General features: G+C 48.3%; 1 protein-coding gene across 1 annotated transcript in view; it reads right to left on the reverse strand.

Moving 5' to 3' along the window:
• Positions 1-17642, reverse strand: part of LOC144693960 (phospholipid scramblase 2-like) — a 76363-nt gene that overhangs the window by 26796 nt on the left and 31925 nt on the right. The window lies entirely within an intron of this gene.

Raw genomic sequence — 17642 nt, forward strand, 5'->3', positions numbered from 1 at the left:
GGCACCTGTTTGCTAAATATTGATGTTTATACAGCAAACCTCCTGCTCTCTAAGAAATGGTGTCTTTCAGGAAGCCGTAGAATTGGCAGGCATTGTATTGTAAACCCTTAGCAGAAGGCTGTACGCTTTCTGTTTCAGTCTCTCTTCAGGAAAAGCAATTCTTAGCAGTCAGGGACTGAGGTAAAACAATGATGTACACATTCCAAAACTGATAAGGAGTCTTCTGCGTTCCCTTTTATCTATATGAATGCCTGGTAAGGGCTAGCAAATGACCCTCAGCATGAGGTAAACTAAAAAGTGGCCTTGAGCTAAATGATGGACGGGGGTTAGGAGGTGATCATCCTGACACCTTGGGTCCCTGTCCTGTTTTCATTGGTTAGAAAGGTCCAAACAAGTGATTGTCATAGGGTCAACTAGTAGCTCCTAAATAAAGTATATTAACGAGTGCTTGGAGACGGGGGGCAGTCCTCGCAGGCAACCACCTTCTTCAGATGGAAGATGGACCAGGGAAGATGGAGGAAGACCAGGAAGGAGTTCCCAAACACTTCGGCTAGAGATCAGAATGCTGCTACCAGAAGCTACTGAGAGCAACACACTCTGTGCCAACTGTCCGTCCGTCCTCTGGGATCAGTGGACTGCTCTCAACTGTCACGGGTCATATTTTTCCTGTCTATTTAGCTAATGCATTATATCAAAGCTATTTCTTCTTAATAACCTTAATTCCTTAAAATTACTTAGGAATACTAGACTGCCTATCTTAGGTATCTGTGGCTCCTAAACCCAAAATCTTCCAGATTGGTGTCAGAAGTGGGATCCACATGGGTCGAGGTCATTGACTTGAAATTTGAGAAGCAAGAGTCTTCGGCTTGTGTGGAGTAATTCTAAAGTGAAACCAAAAGTCACAATGGTATCGGCATGTGCTAGGGGATGACTGATAGAGGGTCTGACTGAGACAACAGACACATCTGGAGCGAGAGATATCCTGGGAGCTGTAGAAGAGATTACGGGTGTATCTTTGAAAGGCTTTCTAGAGAGATTTGGAAAGATTAAGCTGAAAAAAGTCTGGAATAAGTTGGTCTATGGTGCACACGTACTTTTTATTCAGCTGTAAAGCAGACACAAGGAGTTAAGGGAATGGGTCAGTAAGTTGCAAAGGGTAAATGATGGATGGCAAGAGAGCACTGCTATTCTGCACAGTTACACTGGGAACAGGAGGCACACGATAGAGCAGGTCATACAAGGAAAATACCAGACTGGAACAAAATATTGATGTACAGACAGAAAATACCAAACTAAGTGAGGAGTCAGAAGATGCAAGGGTTGGGGTGGGGGCAGTGGTGGGGGATGCTTTGAGGAAGTTAATTTGGCAACAAAGTTTTGCCCCTCCTAAAATTGAAAGTACTTCCTCCTCTGCTCTGTCCCCTCCTACGTGCAGGGGAAATGCCAGTGTGCGTGGTTGACCGAGCCAGGGCCAAGGCAGAGGTGGGAGGGGAAAGGTGAGCAACTGCCCACTGTGGTCAGAGAAAAAATAAAAGCAAAGAACTGCGGATGCTGGAAATCCAAAACAAAAACAGAAACAGAAATACCTGGAAAAACTCAGCAGGTCTGGCAGCATCGGCGGAGAAGAGTACAGTTGACGTTTCGAGTCCTCATGACCCTTCAACAGAACCCTTCTGTTGAAGGGTCATGAGGACTTGAAACATCAACTGTGCTCTTCTCCGCCGATGCTGCCAGACCTGCTGAGCTTTTCCAGGTGGTCAGAGAAGAGGTTAGAACTTTGCACAGGCCTCTTTCCCCTGGTGAGGATATGGCTCTGAATGAAGAGTTGGAGGTGACACAGGATATGAATACTGATTCCCTCCTCCTCATGCCAAAGTGGGAAATTCATGAGACCTCACACCCAGAGTTAGAAAGTGATGATTTTAAACAGATCCTCCTAACTGCATGGCTTCCCAGGGTTAAAGCAAGAAATGGACTGGGACACTATAACCAAAGGCTTGCTCAAGGAGGTACAGGCTGACCTGCGCAGGGACCTAGGGGAAGAAAACATCGATTTTCACAAGGCCCGAGTTAACATCAAACAGGTCCTCAGCGAAAATCCAAGTGTATTCGCAGAGAGACTTTATGTCTGTTACTGTCAGACTTGAGAAGGGGTTGGGGGAGGAGGAGGACAATGACGGTAATGATATATACTTTGACACCATGAATTTTAGGAGCCTTTTCCTGAAGGGATTCCAACCATTAGTCCGGAATGGGTCGGGCTTTTCTAACAGTAAGACAGTGACTTGGACGAGTTGATCTGCCATAAAATACCGTCTGGGACCAGGTCCCAAACCTCCCCAAACACTCGCAAAAGCTAAGGTAGCAGCTGTCGATGGCCCATAGCCCAGCCAGAAACCTGGGCCATTCAGGAACTTGGTGCCCAGAAAGGGCACCACAGTGCCCTGTTTCAATCCTTACCACCTGGGCCATTATGCTTGTGACTGCCACAATAGGTGCATTGTGGAGGCTGACAGCAACAGTGAGCCTTGTTTTCCTCCTCCTGTACAGATGAGTCCGGACTCTGTCGAGCAGTGGTTAGAGAGACTGGAGCAGTGATAGAGGCCATGCAAATATGATGATAGAGCCCAGTAGACTGCACTGTCGGTAATGGAGGCCATCAGCAATCAATGTTAGCCGGCTCTGACTTCTCCACCAGCACCACCTATGATCCTTACCCCAGCCCCATGAAGCCGTTCTCTTACCCAGCTGAGAGTATAGCATACATTCGAAATGCTATCAAGTCACTGTTAAAGCACAGTGTTCGGAGTTAATCTAGGTTAATTTAGGTTTACAAGAATGTTGCCAGGGTTAGAAAAGTGTTGCTACGAGGAGAGATTGGATAGGTTGGGGTTATTTTCCTTGGAACAAAGAAGGCTGAGAGGTGACTTGACTGAGGTGTACAAAATTATGAGGGGAATAGATAGAGTGGACAGGATAAAATAGTTTCCCTTGGTGGAGAATTCTAGAACCAGGGGACATAGATTCAAGATAAGTGGCAGAAGGTGTAGGGGGGACATGAGGAAGAACTTTTTTATGCAGAGGGTAGTGGGTGTCTGGAATTCGCTGCCCAAGCTGGTGGTAGAGGCAGAAACTCTAAACTCTTTTAAAAAGTACCTGGATCTGCACCGAAAGTGCTGTAAGCTGCAGGGCTATGGGCCGGGTGCAGGAAGGTGGGATTAGAAAGGGCACCTGGGCGTCCTCGGGCTGGCATGGACAAGATGGGCCGAATGGCCTCCTTCTGTGCTGTAACTTTTCTATGCTTCTATGGCTGGATTTTGCCCCCTGTTGGGTGGGCGTGGTGGGCGGGCCTGGGAGCAGCCGTGAAACGGACCGCCGCCCACGATTGGGCCAATTAAGGCCTGCCCAGCGTGAAGCCTGGCTCATCACTGGCCTGGAAGGGCTGAGCGGGGGGCAGGGGCCTGTTTGCCGCCAGGTCCAATGGCGGCCTGGTGGACGGTATAAAAGTGGCCAGGCAGCCCCAGAAAGGCTGCCAGGGAAGGACCTCTGGCTGCCTCTCTGAAGATGCACTTGGATGCAGCAGCAAACACCAGGCAGTAGGGCAGCTCGGGTGGGCACCCAGCCCCCCACTTTTCGGATGAGTGTCTCACGGTCCTGCTGGAGGAGGCGGCTGCCAGGAGGGACACTGTTGTCCCCAGAGATGGGAGGAAGAGGCCACCGCACCTCACCAAGATGGGAGGAGGTAGCAGCCCAGGTGAGCAGCCATGACATGGTGCGGCGCACATGGGTACAGTGCCGGAAGCGCTTCAGTGACCTGCTGCACTCAGGAAGGGTGAGTACCGTGTTGGCATGGGTCAGTGTGCAAAAACGTTAAGGTCTGGCCGTCCCCTCCCCCGTGGAGCTCAGGGTGTTAGAGTCTGAGTACCAACCGTCAATGTCGCTGGAGCTGGCCAAGAAGGTGAGCCCTGGCTGCTTGGACTGAGTGCCTTGTGGCTTGAGGGCCATGAAACGGATGTGCCCTGTGACACGGGTGTTCCTCAGCTGGGGTTGGCCAGGCTGCAATGGCGCTGCAGGTAGAGAGTAGACTAATCAATGCTCTTCTGCTCTTTCAGGAGAAGACAAGCCATAACCAGGCAGAGAGGGCACATACAGGTGGAGGACCACCCAAACTGTTGATGCTCTCCTGGTTCAAGCAAGATGTCCTGGAGCTGGACAGCTGGCACGCTCCCCGTGTAACCGGGCGTGGAGAGGCAGGGATGCCAGACAAAGGTGAGAGCACAGTGCACAGAAGTGAGAGTTTCGGATTGTGCAACCATTCTAGTGTAGTGTCTTCATTGATAGGAGCCTCGAACCTGGAGTCCCCATTGATCACTGAAAGACGATGGCACCATGATGCAGATCTCCATTGTCTCACCAGGGTGCCTGGCATGCACAGTGACAGAGTGATGACTTTAACTAATGACATGTCCTTGTTCTCGATTTTAGGTTCGCCAGCAGGCGTCCCATCTGCAGACCCCGAAGGGCTACCCCTGATGCCGGAGGACCACCAGACATCACTGTCGCCTGCATCACACCCGCACTCTGAAGCAGGCACCAGTGCGGATACCAGCACCTCGGTGGGCATTAGATCGGCGGCTAGTATCTCGGTGCACTTTGGTGAGGGCACTTCACATTCGCTTGAGGTGCAGGTGGAGGCAGAGAGTCCCTAGGGTGCCGGCAGTCCGAGAACTTCTGAGGTCCAAGCTCAGTCAAGGGCTGATGATGAGCCTCTGGAGACGTCCATTAGACGGCAGATGCTGGATGTCCAGCGAGATGTGCAGATGTGGTGGAGATCCATGAGGGTCTGTATTGTTTTAAAATTCATTCATAGGATGTGGACGTTGCTGGCTAGGTCAGCATTTATTGCCCATCACAAATGCCCTCTGAACAAGGGCAATTTAAGAGTCAATCACATTGCTGTGGGTCTGGAGTCACATGTAGGCCAGACCAGGTAAAGGCAGCAAATTTCCTAATGTCCTGAAGGACATTAGTGAACCCGATGGGTTTTTATAACAATCGACAATGGCTTCGTGGTCATCATTAAACTTTTAATTCCAGATTTTTATTGAATTCAAATTCCACCACCTGCCATAGTGGGATTTGAACCCGGGCCCCCAGAGCATTACCCTCGGTCTCGGGATTATTAGTCCAGTGACAATACCACTACACCATCAGCTCCCCAGCGACCATGCCATGGTCTCCATGCTGGGGGGAGTCCATGCGGAGCGTGAGCACTGCGTTGACCCTCATGGCCGAGCGCACTGCCTCCTCCATTGAGAGAGGGGCAATTCTCATGGAGAGGCAGCTCCAGGGACAGAATGGGGGAGATGCGCTCGGACCTATGAGCCCTCACACAGGCACTGACCTCAGGAGGTCAGCGTCAGTGTGGGAGATGGAAGAGGCACCCAGTATCCCAGCCAGGTGCCCGTCCATCAATGGTGAGCAGGGAGGTCCGCAGCGACCTCACTTTGGCACGTGAGCTGCCTGTTGTCTCTGCGGGCTCCTCTCAGGACGCTCTGGATGACAGCAGCAGCTCCTCCGCCAGTGACCGTAAATAGCCTGTAATTGTCAAAATGATATAAATTTTGCTTTTGGTGTCATAGCCTGAGTATGCTTCACCTTTTTCTTTTATTTATGCAGGGTACACCAGTGTGTAATGCTGGACGTACGTGGCTCTGAGCTTTATTGCACAGGTACTCAGTGTTCTCTGTGTTCAAATGAAAGGGTCCTTTCAGACATCCGGGATGGAGGCAGCAGCCCTGGCATGCAGCTGAAGCTGAAGGACCTTTGGATCAAGGCATCCCTGCCTCCCTGGAGGTTACCGAGGTCTGGCTCCACGCCCTCAGCATTCTCCTCACCGTGCTCACCTTCAGACTCATCATCTGAGGCCTGTGCAGCTGCATCAAGACCCCCTTCCTCCAGTGGGGTCCCCCTTGCCAGTGCCAGATTGTGGAGAGCACAGCATGCAACCACTATCAGTGACACACGCTCTGGGGGATACTGTAGTGTTCCCCCTGAACGGTCCGGGCATCGGGAGTGCATCTTGAGAAGACCAATGGTCCTCTCTACCACCGCCCTTGTGGAGGCATGACTCATATTGTAACGCTTCTCTGCCTCTGTTCTTGGGTGGTGGAGAGGCGTCACGAACCACCTGTTCAACAGATAGCCCTTGTCACCCAGCAGCCATCCATCCAGTCAGGCTGGAGCACTGCAGAGCCTCGGCACCTAGGAATGTCTGAGGATGTAATCATCATGTGAGCTGCCAGGGCATCTTGCACAGACTTGTAGAATCAGCATCCTGTGGTCACACACTATCTGCACGTTCATGGAGTGGAATCCCTTCCTGTTGACGAAGGCACCGGGCTGACCCGCTGGCGCCTTGATGGCCACATGTGTGCAGTCGATTGCACCCTGGACACGGGCGAACTCAGCAATCACTGCAAAGCTCTGGCTCGCTCAGCCTGGCTGGCCTCGTCTGTATGATAAAAATAAAGGTCAGTACGTGCCTAAACAGAGCTTCTGTCACCAACTTGACGCAACTGTGGACAGCTGATTGGGAGACTCCACACAGATACCCCAGTCACCTCTGAAAAGAGCCGGAGGCATAGAAGTTGAGCGCCACTGTGTCCTTCAGAGCCACTGGCATGGGGGTGTCCACCCACACAGTTGGAGGTGATCTCAGGCCCGATTATCTGGCAAATGGAGGTCACGCTCTCCCTTGAGAGGCAGAGCCTCCTTCGGCATTGCACCTCGGACATACTGAGGTAGCTGCATCGCTGCCTGTAAACCCTGGCAGCAGGATAGTGGCATCTTCTGCGGCCCTTTCTGCCTTGGACTATCTGCTGGCCCCTTGTGCCTGTGCATCTCCTCCCACAGCTCCCTCGCCCGGAAGCTGCATAGGGACACGTGGCCTCCTCTCCCTTCTGCCCTTCTCAGAGGAGATGCCACCAGTGGAGACAACAGTCCCCATTATCAGGGTAAAGGAAGGCTGTCTGATACCTGGAAGGGCCCACACAGTCTGAATCCTCCTAGGGGCCTGGCAGACAGCAAGGTGTCCTGAAATGAAGCCTGGAAAGGCTAAGAATGAAGCCCCGAACAGAGATGAAACTGCCAAAGTACCAAAAAGCAACCAGCTGCAAACTATCTCCAAAACTGCTCACGACTCACCCTGGCAAAGCCGCTGACCCTTTTTACTCCGCCTGTGGGTGAGGTTTGTGAAAATGTCGGCTGGCTGCCTGCCCGTTTTGCTGTGCCTCGAGCAGAAAAATCGCGCGGGCAGGGAAAAAAATCACAGACAATTGGATTGTTAATGGCCTGAAGTGGCCTTTAATTAATGGCGGGCACCGGTCCGACACCTGGACCCGCCCGCCGAGCGAGGACGTCAGGACCCTCACCCGGTGTCACCGCGCATTATTTCACTCCCGTTCGGGTTGGCCACGCGCCCGCCCGCGGGACGAAAAACTCAGCCCATGAAGCCACTGGGTGGCTTTAAGCATGAATTAAAATGTACTGGTGCAATCTGAGGAACGTTTGAACTAACTTGGCAGAGGTTTGGGAACCAGGAGAAAACGTCAGAGAGGAATACCAACGTGCGCAAGATACTGGGAGAGACAGGTAGCATTAGAATAGAGAACTGTAAGTTAATAGGTGGAGTCAGAGTAAGGGACAAAGTAATAAGAGTCTAAATCAGGGTTACTGTGCGTGTATGTGAATGTACCGTGTGTGGTAAATAAGATTGGTGAGTTACAGGTGCTGGTTGCCAGGTGGAAATATGATGCTGTGGCTGTAACAGAGACCTGACTCAAGGAAGGGCAGGACTGGATCTTAAATATTCCTGGATACAAGGTATTCAGGAATGATAAGAAAGGAAGAAAAGGGGGAGGGGTAGCGGTATTTATTAAGGGGAGCATGGCAGTGCTGGAGGAACAGGATGCCCCAAAGGGGTCAAGAGACAGGGGCGATTTGGCTGGAGCCAAGGGACAAAAAGGGTGCAATTACATTGCTTGGTGTAGTCTGTAGGCGACCATTTAGTGGGAAGGATGTGGAGGAACAAATCTGCAGGAAATTACAGAGAGGTGCAAAAACTATAATGGGGGATTTTAATTATCCAAATACAGACTGGGATAGTGTTAGTGTAAAGGGCAGTAAGGGGGAGAGAGTTCCTAGAGTGTGTTCAGGAGAATTTCTACCGCAGTATGCGTGCAGTCCAATGAAAAAGAAAACACTGCTAGGCCTTGGTCTTGAGAATGAGATGGACAAGTAGACCAAGTGTCAGTGGAAGAACATTTAAAGGGCAGTGATCATTGTATCATAAGGTTTAGGGTGACTTTGGAAAAGGACAACAAACAGTCCAGAGTAAAAATAAAGTAACTGGGGAAAAGCCAACTTCAATGGGGCAAGAATGGATCTGGGCCGAATAAATTGGAGTCAAAGGTTGGCAGGAAAAACGGTAGCTGATCAATGGGCTACCTTCAGAGAGGAGATGATTCAAACACAGTAAAGGTATATTCCCTCAAAGGGAAAGGTAGGGCAAACAAATCTGGAGCTCCCTGGATGACAAAGGAGATAGAAATTAAAATAAAGAAGAAAAAGTGTGCTTGTGACAGGTGTAAGGTAGAAAATACAAGAGAGGAGGTGAAAAAACAAATAACAGAAGCAAAGAGGGGTTATAAAAAGAGACTGGCAGCTAACATAAACTGGAATCCCAAGGTCTTCTATAGGCATATAAATAGTAAAATGGTGGTCAAAGGAGGAGTAGGGCCAATTAGGGACCAGAAAGGGGATCTACACATGGATGTATGGCTGAGGTATTAAATCAATGTTTTGCATCTGTCTTTACCAAGGAACAAAATGCTACCCAGGCCACAGTAAAAGAGGAGTAAATTCAGTCACTAGAAGCATTTCAAATTGTTAAGGAGGAGGTATTTGAATAAGCTGTTCGTACTTAAAGTTGAGAAGGCATGGGGCTAGATGAGATGCGCCGAAGGATACTGAGGGAAGTGGGAGTGGAAATTGCAGAGGCACTGGCCATAATTTTTCAGTCTTCCATAGACTCAGAGGTGGTGCCAGAGGACTGGAGAATTGCAAACATTATGCCCTTGTTCAAAAAAGAGATAAGCCCAGCAACTACAAACCAGTCAGTTTAATTTTGGCGGTGGGAAACTTCTAGAAACAATAATTCGGGACAGAATGTAGAGTCACATGGACAAGTGCGGTTTAATTAAGGAGAGCCATCATGGATTTCATGTTTAACTAACTTGGAGTTTTTCGAAAAGGTAAAGAGAGGGTTGATGAGGGCAATGTGGCTAATGTGGTTTACAGGGACTTCCAAAAGGCATTTGATACAGTGCCGCACAACAGTCTTGTGAGAAAAGTTATAGCTCATGGGATAAGCAGTAGCAACATGGATACAAACTTGGGTGAGTGACAGGAAACAGAGAGTAATGGTTAATGAATGTTACTTTAGACTGGAGGAAGGTTTGCAGTGGAGTTCCCCAGGGGTCGGTACTGGGACCCTTGTATTTCCTGGTATATATTAATGATCTGGACCTTGGTGTACAGGGAGCAATTTCAAAATTTGCGGATGATATGAAACTTAGAAGCATTGTAAACTGTGAGGAGGACAGTGTAGAACTTCAGGATGTAGACAAGTTGGTGGAATGGGCAGACAGGTGGCAGATGAAGTACTTTGCAGAGAAATGTGAAGAATGATACATTTTGGTAGGAAGAACATGGATAGACAGCATGAAATACTGGGTACAACTGTAAAAAGGGTGCAGGAGCAGAGGAACCTGTGTGTATAAGTCATTAGAAGTGGCAGGGCAGGTGGAGAGAACAGTTAATAAAGTATATAGTATCCTGGGCTTTATTAATTGGGGCATAGAGTACAAGAGCAAGGAGGTTATGTTGAACTTGTATAAGAGACTAGTTAGACCTCAACTGGAGTATTGCATACAATTCTGGGTGTTGCATTTTAGGAAGGATTTGAAGACATTAGAGAGAGTGCAGAAGAAGTTTGCAAGAATGATTTCAGAGATGAGAAACTTCAGTTATGAAGATAGATTGGAGAAGTTGGGACTTTCTTCCTTGGAGAAAAGGCTGAGAGGCAGAAGGATGACTTGGTGTATGTAGCTGTGTTTTGAGCAGCCCTCTGCAGGTTTAGCTTTGCTCACCCCACTGCGGGAAGGGACTAGAAAAGGTGCCGTAAAAAAAGCGTGACTCTCTCGAAAGCCAGCTGGAAAGTCGCATCTAGCAGGATCACCCACGATCCCAGTGATCACAACTAAGAAAGACAAAAAAAATCACGGACAGAAACCACAATGCAAAGCTTCTTAATCACCTTTGGAACGATGGCTCTGAATAATGTAACTCCCTAAATCGCTTTCAGCACATGACTGAATAGCACACATACTACTCAATCGCCTGTAAAAATACTTCACCGTCACAACTAAATGGCAAGGGCAGGCCGAATAAACAATGGCCGGAATTTTCTGTCCCCATTGTGGTGGGTGTCAAGGTGGGCAGGGGGACATTATGACAGGAAGGCCTAATATTGGTTTCAAGTCATGGTGAAACCTGTTAGCCATCGTCCGCTCCACCCGTCAATGGCCTTTCCTGCCATCTAACATTGGGAACTCAATTTCAGTGCATTTGCATCTCATCATCTTGCTGCTCGCTGGAATCACACCTCCATGTCAAGTTTACCGCCCACATTGGTGGGAAACACACCAGCCCAGAATATGTCTGCACAAGTGTGATGTGCAGAAGTCCGAACTTAACGTTAGGGCCGCTCTTACATTGCTAACATCCGAGGAGCAGAAAATCCATGAGCCCTACAGCTACCGAACCCTGCAGGAACATGCGCATTGCATGCTGGACAGATTCTCATGGAAATGGCTCCGTCGTCAAGCAGCTCACGGAAAGTGGGAGGTCACAGTGAATTCTCTTAGCTTTTGTTCCTATAGGCAACAGCTTGGTACATGGAGGCTGGAGGCTTTTGTTAGATCTTTGGATGCTTTCCTCTTACACATAGCCTTCTCTCCCTTATATATATATTTCCCCTTTGAATGCAAATGTCATTGTTTCAATATGTCTTTGGACTTTATCTTTCTAATAATAAAAATCTTTCATAGTACCAATTTTATCAGTAAGCTTTGGGAAAAATAAACACACTGTTTGGCTTCTTCTGGCTAAGTGTAACATTTCACCACCTCTTTTGAAACTCAAACTACTCTGGTTTATCTAAAAATGTAAATTTCCCTTTACACCTCACATTCTAAAACTTCAGCCATGTTTACTTATTTAGCTTCTCTTCTGATACATCAAATCCTTCAGACCAGCTGTCTTTAATTCAATTATGTCCGCGTGCGCGCATAAACACACACACACTCACACAGACTATCCAGACCCCAGTATTCCTACTTTGCAATAAATCCCAACAACATTATGAAAATTATTACATTTCCATGACACTGGGGGAGGGGAAAGAACGGGGGAGCTGAGAAGAAACTTTATGGCTACCATTACTGTCAAAATCAAAAGTGAGTGGAGCCTGGTGTTGGACAGGTACAGTTGCTTCATGGGAGTGTGATCAGTGGGTGGGCGGAGATGCAGGTCAGCTCAGATGGACAACTGAAAGAGAACCCCAGCAAACAGCATTGAAAATGCTCAGGACATTGAGGTGAGTGTCATGGGGAAGGCTCCGTGTGCTTGCACGAGGCTCTGACAGGCCCTCCCCACACACACACACTTCTCCCGCCAGATTCACCCGTGGTCCAGCTGAACTGCTAGTGGGGGGAATGCAGGGAGATAAAGTGAAAGTGAATATATTTTCAGATTTAAAGTGACATAATGTATTCACCCAATGCAACCACTTGTGATCATAAATTCCTAATTTTTCTAGGCCTTCCATTTCTTACAGGTGCTGCCCTGACATCTGCAGAAGGGGTGGAGACAGCCTGAGAAATGGTTGGCCCTGTTGCCTCTGATGGCCTTGGCGCATGGAGAGTCGAGGCCTTGAGGGTCCCAGCTTGCTTTGGCTGTCCTCCTGTGGGCCAGCTGCTCCCTCTGCAGTGACAGAGGGTGAGGTTGAGGGGCTCACAGGCAAAGGGGACTCAGAAGGAGAGGACAGCCTCTGAGGTTCCTGAGTGGATGATGCAGGGGTGTCCAGCTGCTGTTCCTCCTCCCTTCGGGTGCCCAAGAGTCCCGTCCTGACTCCTTGAGGGGAAGGGGCACCTGGAGGGAGATCGAGGTGCCCTGTTTCACTCTCACATTGCCACTGCAGGAACTCACCCATGGCCACCGCGATGGAGTGCAGGTCTGCATGCATCTTGCGTTCTGCTGGACCACGGTCTCTATGGCACCCGCCATCCTTCCCATGAAGACCTCCATAGGGGCACATGTGGACACCACTTCACCAGACAGCAGGTGGATGCACTCCTCCGACTCTCATGCCACTCTTGAGGGATCCCAACAGCTCTGCGTGATGTTCCCCCACTTTCTGTTGATCCTCCAGGATGAGTTGGGAGGCTGATTCCAGGGGCTCGTGATCTGACTCAGACCTCACAGATGCCTCTTCCCCATCAGTCCTCCGAGTGCCGGGGAGCTCTGCTGAACCTGCCTCCTCCTGCTGCGGACACGTGTCTGTGAAGTGACCACCAGATTGTGAACCCAAGTCTGCTCTAGATCTAGGTCCTACTAAGGTATGTGTCTCTGCGCTGGTGGAGGGTGTGGGTAAGCGCTGTGATGAGTCTTCCAGGTTGCCTATTTCCAGCTCTTCAATGGAGGAGGTGTCCTCTTGGCTGGAGGTGAGGACCTGGATGGAGCTGAGGGACTGGCTGGCTGAGGGTGTCAGTTGCTTGGTAGAGCTCCCCGTGAACCAAAGAAGAGATGATTAGTGCGTGGCAGCAGAGTCAAAAGCAGGAGAGAGAGCACTCATAGTTGTGCTGAGAGAGGGATGAGGTGGTGCAGGATCCTCACGTGGGAGTTCGCCGCCGACCTCACCATCGCCGCAGGCTTGGTCCACATCCTCACCAGTCAGCGCGATGGCACGCTCTTCAAAGTGAGTGAGGGGCCTAATGTGGGCCACACCACCCCCGGTCTGGGACCTCTCCCTGCTGTTGTGAGCCAGCTTCTCCTGCATGAAAACAGGAGATAGTGTGAGCAGGACACATGGCACTGCATGGAATGTTTGTGTGGTGAGCGGAGTCATGGACGGGATGAAGGCGTGAACTCCAGAGGATATGAGACTGATAGAAATGTGAGGGTGTGAGAGTTAGTGGTGTTGTCTCTTGGGGCGTGAGATCCCTGTGGATGTGTGATGGGTTTGTGAGTGATGAGGTGGTTGACTTACACTGGCGGAACGGATGAGTGCATTCATCCTCTTCCTGCACTGGGCGGCTGACCTCCTCTGTGATCCGGTGGCGCTGACCGCTGCCGCCTCCCAGGCCGGACTGGTGACTCTGGTGGACATCCTGTGGCGAGAGTGTGGGTAGAGGACATCGTGGTGGCCTTCCACTGCAGCCAGCAGGCACACCAGGGAGGCATCACTAAATTTGGGGACTGCTGTCTTCTTTGCTTTTGGGGCCCATCTGTTGCCTGGAGCAGACCCGGTCTGAAGACATGAAGTAGGCCTGCGCTCCGGTGCACTTTAATTCCAGCGCCCGGAGTGAGGAAGTGCTGGGGTCACGGTGTGGCGGTAAATCCAAGCCCGGCTGCCAGTGAGCTGGTGCGTTTCACGTGAATGCGTTATTATTCCGGCGGGATGCACTGGTAATAGACGATATGGCGCGAAAAGCCGTCATTGCAGCCAGCGGGTAATACGCTCTTTATCCCCGCCCACTACCTCACTTTATGCAAGTCTGGGACAATTCCACTCGATGTTTTCCTGTACCATTTTATTAGCGCTTACCTTAACCCCAGCGCAAATACCCTGGAATGTTTTTTTTTTCATTTCAAGAGCTTGATTAACAGGTCAGCATTTCCTGATCTCTACAAATAACAAGAGCATGACTCACGAGGAAATGCAACAAATAACCCCTTCTGGTTGCATAACACACATACCAATTGCCTATTGGCACTGGTTTCAGGCATCACTTGAGCCACAAGGAAACTGCGTGGGATTAAATTCGCACTTTTATTTCGAGTGCTATTCATTTTTTTTGCCTGTAACCCTTTCAGTCGCAGGTGTAGTTAAATTCGACGCCAAAGGAAAGTACTGTGGAAGCTAGAGAACGGGAAACAAGCAGAAAACGCTGGAATTATTCAGCTGGGGTCTGGCAGCTTCTGTGGAGCGTTGTAAATGTTTCAGGTCGATGACCTGAAAAGGAGTACTCAGGTGATTTCCTCAGGTCACTGAGAACATTAAATCGAGCCTATGTTTACAGGCCCTGCTATGTCCTCTTATTGTAAAGGTATACAGGCAACACGGGGTTGTGGGAGGTGTAACCAGACCTCCAACTGGGAGTTAACATCACCTCTTTTTGTGAAACACATTCACAAGAATGCAGAATATTTAGTGAACTTTGATCAGTTATTAGGAATCCTTTTCCAACGCACGGTTCTGGGTAGCAGTTGCGATGCTTCACAAGTGGCCATATAAGCACTTGAGGACGTCATGGGCGGGATTTTCCACATCGTCCACCGCCGGGATCTTCCGGTCCCGCCGCAAGTCAATGAGCTTCCGGCTGGGGCACCGTCTCGCCCGCAATCGGGCCGGAAAATCCCGGCCCGAGTTCGTGAAAGGGTGCCACACTTATAAATGCAATTCCTTTCTATCACACCAATAATCTGCAGCCCTGACTGATAGAATAGGGCAGACTATTGCTGGAATACAGGCAGGATCAGCTGGTTTTGTAGCACATGCAGATCGATGGCCAGGGGAACCAAAAATCTATTCTACGAAATCATCAATTACTTAGGAGAGATTCATGAGAAAATACAAGATGCACTAGTACATGTAATGTAAGACTAGGGGTGCCAGCTGTGATTAAATGTATTCCTGGAAGTTTCATCACATGACTTTCCCCTCATGCTCCAGCCATTAGTTGGCCAACACATCCATCCTTGTGGTGCACTGCTTTCCTATGCCAATTGGAAAGCGAAAAAGACTCATTACCCAATTGGTAATGCTTGACTGTCAGCCAAACAGCCTTCCCCCCCCTGCCATTTTCAATATTTTTATATCTGGTAAAGGGAAATGTTCAAAGCAAATGAAAAAATAAAAAATCTTTTTTGAAGACCCAACGATTTTTCTCCAGGGTTGCACACAGCAGTGTCCTGCTTCAATCCCTGGAGACTCTAGGCCAGTCCTAGAGGGTTAGCAACCCTACGCAAGATGCCAGCAAGCCAAGTGCATTCTAAACATGCATATTAGCAAAATAAAAGCAAACGGTTAACAACGAAAGACGGATAAGGAGTGGCAATATAAACTAAATGTTACAATTTTCAAGAGGATGCAGAAAGACACGGTCCAGTATCTACAGAAATCTTTAAAGGTGGTTGGGCAAGTTCAACAGGCTGTTAAAAAAAATGTGGCATCCTTGGCTTTATAAACAGAGGCATAGAATAAAGCAAGGGAGTTATGCATCAGCTGGAGTATTTTGGGCACTGCATATTAGAAAACATGTCAGGATCTTAGATGGTACAAAAGAGATTTACTAGAATGGCACCAGAGAGCAGAGATTTCAGCTACTTGGAAGGACAAGAGAAACTGGTGTTGTTCTCCTTAGAACAAGCAGGTTAAGGGGTATTTGATGGGGATGATCAAAATCATGAAACGTTTCAACAGGGTAAATAAGGAACATTTTTTTTCCAATGGCAGAAGGATTGGTTACCGGAGGACACAGACTTAGGGTAATTGGCAAAAGAGCCAGAGAGAAATGAGAAGATTTTTTTTCTTTTTTCAGAAGATTATTATGACCTGAAATGCAGAGCCCAAACGGATGGTGGAAGAAGATTCCATTAAAAATTTCAAAACGGAATTGGGTGAATACTTAAAGGGGAAAAATTTCTAGGGCTATGGGAAAAGGGCAGGGGAATGGGACTAATTGGTTAATTCTTTCAAAGAGCAGGTACAGGTATGATGGGCCAATTGGCCTCTTTCTGTGCCTTCTCCGAGTCTAGGAATGTACAGATTGCTGTTATTCACTTTTTACTTTTATACTCCAAAAAGCAATGTTCTTTTATATTGTGCAAGTGAAAAAAATCAGCAGCAAAGAACAGTAGGCTAATTTAAGGTAAAATGTATTTACATTTTTCTAATTCCTATGTCTTTTATTGCATCAAGGAACATTGCCTGTCTCAATGGAAAAAAAAAGTTCTTGGATGGTAATGCAATGTATCTGGCTCACTACAGGCACTGGTTACTCTGCTACAGATGATTGATGTTCCTCCTCATTCTCTCACTGTGGCGTGGTAGGCAAAGCACTCTTAGTTGTTGATCAGGCTAACATGCTAAACATGTTTGGCGCACTTCCAAGGAAGAACCAAGCATCATTGTTTGTCAGGCAGTTATCCTGATGGCGCCATGAGGACTAATGTGCCAGCTTCATTTGGAATGAAAAGGGAACAACACCTGGATGAACTGAAAATAATTTCACGCAGCAACATGGACTTCAGGGAAGACAATTCTAATACTCCTCTTTTAGGGAGATGACAGGCGTGGCTGAAAGGAGAAATGCTGTGGAAGCAGTGAGGAAGCGTGTGATAAGCTACTGTACAGGAGACAATTGAAGAAGGTCAAGGGGGTTGGCGTGTAGCAAATTGGATAAAAACCAGTAGGAAAAGAGAAAACAGAAAGCAAGAGTTAATGGCAGTTTTACAGAGTGGCTTGAATTGTGTAGCGGGCTGTAACAAGCTTCTGTTCTGCAACTGTAACTGTTCATTATAAACATCAATGAATTGGGCACGCAGAGAGAATTCTGCAAAGCTGAGGACAATACTAAAATCGGAGACAAAATAAAAAACTCTGATGACTAATGGAAGATGCAAGGAAATATTGATAAGGGGTGGAAATGACAAAAAAAGTGTCATGAAGGGTGAGAAGATAAGATATAAAAAGCAAACCAATAAAAATATGAATGCTCTACTTGGTCTGTTGCAAAAGAAATATAATTGAAGATGTAATGGTGTTTTTAGAGAAAACCTTTGTAAATTGCAGTCGGAGCATTGTGTGGAGTTTTGCGTTCCACAATATGGGGTGGCAGTGGTATAGTGGTATTATCACTGGTCTAGTATTCCAATGCTCCAGGGACCTGGGTTTGAATCCCACCACGGCAGAGTGAAAACTGAATCAGTAAAAATCTGGAATTAATAGTCTGATGATGATGATGACCATGAAACCATTGCTGATTGTGGTAAAAACCCATCTGGTTCACTAATGCCCTTTAGGAAAGGGAACCTACTGGCCTACTAGTGACTCTTAACTGCCCTCTGAACAAGGGCAATTAGAAATTACAGCACAGGTTGAGGAGAATGTTGCCCGTATGAGGGAACACAAATACAAGGAAATACCTCAAAAGCTGGGCAGTTTCATTGATCCGACTTCTGTACGTTGCTGCAGAGTGCCTAGTTAAGGTTAATGGGTTCCCTGATGCTTTGGGAGA

Source organism: Cetorhinus maximus, chromosome 19, assembly GCF_964194155.1.
Source record: "Cetorhinus maximus chromosome 19, sCetMax3.hap1.1, whole genome shotgun sequence".
Classification (NCBI taxonomy): domain Eukaryota; kingdom Metazoa; phylum Chordata; class Chondrichthyes; order Lamniformes; family Cetorhinidae; genus Cetorhinus; species Cetorhinus maximus.